This window comes from Vanellus vanellus (assembly GCF_965231255.1).
Source record: "Vanellus vanellus genome assembly, chromosome: 12".
Classification (NCBI taxonomy): domain Eukaryota; kingdom Metazoa; phylum Chordata; class Aves; order Charadriiformes; family Charadriidae; genus Vanellus; species Vanellus vanellus.
In genome coordinates, this window is record NC_138917.1 from 314,478 (window position 1) to 319,789 (window position 5,312).

Consider the following 5,312-nt stretch of genomic DNA (forward strand, 5'->3'; position numbering starts at 1 on the left):
TCCTCAAGTTACTTCTGTAAGGAGTAGAAACAAAGACAATTCTAGTCCTCTTCTGTAATCGTGCTGCGTGCTTCAAAACTCTGATCTCAGTAACACCGTTAAATGAAAATGAGACCTAATTTACTTAATGGAGCAGGTTATGTAGACCTTGGGCTTTGTTAAGAGACCTTGTCAGTTATAAGTATAAAAAAAATTAAGATGCAATTAATGCTGCTTTGATAGTGGTTACGAAGACAACCGAACCCTTTCAAGAGACAATGATTTTATTTTATTTTTCAAGCAATTACCCTAATGTAATTGCTACTCATAATCTGGTCTGCTTGATACAAATTCAGGATTTCATTGAACGTTCAGAGTGTCACAGAGGAATATCACAGCTTTGCACTCTCTTTGGAAAAATGCCGATACGTCGGTGATCTTATTGTAGTATTTCTCCATCAAACAATTTGGATTCGCTTTCCTGTAATGCCAAGTTGCGTACATTTATTCCCATCACATTTCACAAAACAAATATGAATTACAACAGGGTCTTTTCAGCTCTTCGTAGAGTACATGAATAACAAATTCCTAAAGAAGAGTAAGGAAAATAGTTCACTGTGAAGTTTAGTAATGATTTATAATGGATCAAGACAGGAATAGCGTTGAAGTCGGTGCAACAAAGCACCCTTGAGAATTTCTTCCCTTTCAGGGAGAGTGTAGTTGTCACTAAGTGTAAACCTTATTAAATCCAGCCAGATAGTGGCGCGTGGTGGTGCAGTATGAACCCTTGTGAAAATAAAGCCAGCCGTAAACTATACGAGATCGAGACAAATAACGCATGTTACCGCACCAAATGTTTTCTAACCAACTTTTCATTAACGCCAGGTTTCGCAAGAGAACGGTGGTGATTAAAATACGTGGGACTGTAGGGTTGCTTATCCACATGAGTCTGTATTGTGCTGCCTTTGCACTGAAACTGATTTGTGGTGCAAAAGAGATAAATGCATAGAAAAACTTGTGGAACAAGTAAAATTATAGTCTTTGCTTACAGAAATCTCAACCAAATTAATCCAAAGAAAGAGATGCTTGTAAAAGAAGCATAAGCTTTTATGAGTTACAAAAATTAGATATGGAGGGAGCTGATGTGGAAAATGTAATAAAATTGTATGTAGTCAAACCAAGACAGAGATTACACACGGGGACCAGGTAAGGTTCCAAATTATGTTAACAATTTCAGTACTAATATTGATGAAATCCATAATGTCTTTGCCAACATTGCTGTATCATTTTGTGATGCCTTAGTCTCTTTACTGCATATTTTAAAAAACAACTTGTAATATCCTTTGATTACACTTGCTGTAACTCTGTCAGAACTTTATTTTGGTGGTGTTACGTGACGTTTTTGTGATCCAATTCTGTCAAAAGCATTAAAATGAACGATCGTGCCTATAGCTCCAGCATATATAATGTGTAACTTCTACTAATGATATTTCCCAGAGCCATCGCCATATCACATCTTCTGAAAGGGGGTATGGAGCCCCGGCCCTTGGCTTGCAGCGGTGGTTTAGCTTGGTGCAACTCTTTAAAAGTGCTTTTAAAATGACGATCTGCAAATCTCCCTGAAGGAGAGCACCTCGGATGGGATCTGCCGGTTGTGTTTTCAAGGTGTTTGTGTGGATGTTGTGATGTGATCGTGAACTCCCCCGAGCCCGTAGATGCCGGAGCACACGTATGTATAGTTTCGTGTGTAACTTCCTGATTTGTGCATCTATTTCTGTGAACACAAAACTGTGTGACTGAAAATCAGGAGTCGGAATTTTAAGTTTGTCTTGCATGAACACCGAAGCATAAGAACAATTCTTAAACTGAGTGGATTTTGTCTTAACAACAAGTTAGAGGCAGGGATAGAATCTGCTAAACAGGAATGTGCATCCGCCGCTTTGCTTTCAGTCCTGTATAGTCTACTGTTTCAGTGAGATGCACGGATATTATTTAATGGAAATGAGAGATGCACTTTACTCATAATTATCATAAAAAGGGTTAATGCGGAATGTAGAGGTGACTACATACATTACTTTATTACAATAGTAGACTCACTGAGGAAAATCGCTTTTACGACACGTTCCATTATTGCTGTTGCAGACCCGTAATTTGAAGATTACTGCTGAAAACCCCAGACAAGATGATTTTACAATCATGGGCCCATTAAAGGTTTAAGAATTGTCTGGTTAGATTAGGAAGAATTTCGTTGTGGAAAATGTTGTGTGATTTATTATGCTACTTAAAAAGTGCACAGACGCGTGTCCTTGCAAAGCAGGCTGCATCTGCGGAACGGCCAGGTCCCCTCCGCGCCGCGTGCGGGGCCTTCCCGCCTACGGGTAAACTTCGTTTGAATTGATCCGCTTCTTATTTCTGCATCTTTAGCATAGTAGAAGTATTTGTTTTAACATCTAGCTCTCATCCCAAGTAGACAAGACGTGATACTATTGATCCTCGGGCCAATCATCCATTAGGCATCCATTAAGATCCAGAGTGATAGACAGACGTGAATTACAATTATTACAGTTCCATCAAAGGGCTGCTAAGATAAGACACAAGTCTGTAGCTCAGCGAGGATAAGGATCACCTGAACCCCCAAGATATGACTGTAGCCACACTTCATATTGTTGAAATAAAAAGGCATAAAGCAGTATCTCGGTGTGCTGAGAAATGTCCTCTGGTGAACTGCGGTGCTTCCAGGCACGGAGCCCTCAGCCCTCTGTTTCACCCCTCTGCCAGAGTTTTTCTCTGTCAAATAAGAATCAGCAAAAGGGAACCCAAGTCTGTGCTTCGACGTTAATGTGCTTTCTACGTCCAATGCGATCTGCTTCCCGTAGGCGCTCCAGAAAGCATCTGTCATCACCATTGCCCTAAATTAGTTTCAGCCCGGCCTGGCATTTTCTCATCCGTTTCTGCCTTTTCTTTTTCATCTGGTGTTTCCTTTCCCAGGCTATACTTCGGTCTTTTTCTCTGTGTCCCTGGCCAAATCTGACTCTGGAACTTTCTGCTGAGTGGATTAATTTTACACAAGATACGGTGCCATGAGAGTAGCTCTGCGGAATGGTTTTATTGTAGACACATTTGGAAGTATTTGTTTAACTGAGCTGTGTGTTTAAAATTACACTCATGAGCTTATGGGCAAATGAGGATCATAGTTCTAATTAATATTTTTAAAGTGCACGGCACCCCAGGCAAATCAACTATGCTTTTCTCTCGTATTTTAACCATATAAAGAGATGTTTAGAATTGTGCAGCCGTTTTCCTCGATGGGGCACGCGTAATTAGCAAATATCTGAAATATCTGTCCAAATGCATACCCGGGTGTGCATCAAACGGCCCTTTGGTGTGAGAGGGCTGATGATGGACAGAGCCGGGCCAGTTACCGCCATGGGCCCGGGAAACCCAGCAACCCCCGCGGCCGCTCGCTCCCCTCCCCGCAGCCCCTTCTGAGCTTATTAGCATTCTCACATGTGCTTATTTTTAACCTGTTTTGGGGCAGTGCCTGATCTGAACCTGACTCAGGTGGCAACCAGAAGTTTGAAACATCACAAAGCTTTGGGTATAGCACAGCAACTGTAATTTACGCCGTAGCGCAAATCTTACTCGTGCTGCGCGTGCTGCTAAAAGGTGATGTTCACTGTTCGAAACGCCTCAGCTTTCCCCCGGCATCCCCGTTCCTCCTGCTGTTCGTACTCTTCCCCAGGAACATGGCCCGGCAACACGGTCCCTCCGCCAGCTCTGGTGGGAGTGCGGAGCCGAGACGGGGTGCGCCGACCACTGAGTTTCTAAGGGAGCCCCCGTTTGGCAGCTGGGTCGCACCCCCCCGCCCTGGCGGGCACGCCGGCCGGCGCTGGCGGGGCCCTCTGGGCGTCCCTGGCAGCTAGGCCTTGGTGGTGGATGGAAAACCTTTCCCTTTCATGGGAAACTGGGTACAATAACGCGTTACTGATTGCTTCGGCATGTTGATTTTACCAATCAATATCTAATCTAGCGATTGGAGAGTTTCTGTTGTAATTACCCACAGACTGCACATCTGGCGTCTCTCTTGGGATACAGCCACACAATGGAGGTTTTTTAAAGCACGTAGGGGGATTTTTCTGTGTCTGTAGGGAAGCGTGGCGAGACCTCTTTGCCCTGGGGGGTTTAAGCGGTGCCCGGTAGCACGGCCCTCGCTTGTGGAGCCTAAGAACAGGTGCTGCCCCCGGGTTTTTGGTGGCTGTTGGCACGTGCAGCCGAATCAAACTGCCGCCCAGTGGGCCGCGGCGCTCGCGTCGGGCGCTGCTCCTTGGAGGGGAGAAGCTGTGCCACCAGCAGAGGAGCTGGTGGTTTTCTGGGGAGGACGTGAGCACCCGCAAAGGGGAGAACAACGAGAAGTTCGGGAAATACGCGAGGTAGAGCCAGTCCGTCGCAGCAGTCCGTCACTGGAACAGGGGTCTCTGTTCGGCCATTCTGCCGTCGCGCTGCCCGTTGCAAACACGTGAGACCGTCCACTTTCAGCGGCACAGAATGGTTTAACGCCGCTTATATTGCTCCAAATCGCGCTGCCGCGCTGCGGGCGCGTAACCCCGTTGGCACGGCCTCGCGCTCGGCGGGGCCTGAGGCGCGGGGTCCCGTCCCTCCGGAGGAGTCACCGGGGCGGCGGGGGACACCCGGGGCTCTCCTCCCGGTGCGCGCTGCCCCCGCCGGAGGCCTCCCCGGCGCTGCCCTCCGAGCCGCAGAGGCGGCGGCCGCCCCTCGGCGCAGCCCCGGAGGGACGGCACCGCGCCCGCAGGGGGCGCTCCGGCCCGCCCGGGCCCCGGCGGTTCCCCCCCAGTGCAGCCCGCCCGCGGGGCCGCCTCCCGGCGGAACGGGGACCTCCCGCCATGGGCCTGACGGGCGGAGGGGCCCGACCGGCGGAGGGACTTCCCCTTCCCCCGCGGGACGCCGCCCTCCGCCCCGGGCCCGGCGGCGAGGCGGGAGCGGGGCGCCGGTGCCTGACAGGAAGCCCGGCGCTGCGCGGGCGGGCCGGGCCGGGCCGAGCCGAGCCGAGCCGGGCCGAACCCGGCCCTTCCCTTCCCTTCCCTTCCGCCGCGCTCCGCCGGCGCCCCCCCAGGTGTGCGCGGCGCGGTGCGGGGCGGAGCGGAGCGGAGCGGGGCGGGGCGGCGCTGCCCCGGCCGGGCCGCACGGCCGGTGTCACGTGGGGCGGCGGCGCTGCCGTCCGTCCGTCCGCTTCCACCTGCCCCGCGGCGCCCGGCGCGGGCGGCCATGGGGCTGCGGCGGCGGCGGGCGCCCGCCACACTGCCAGGCCCCGGGGC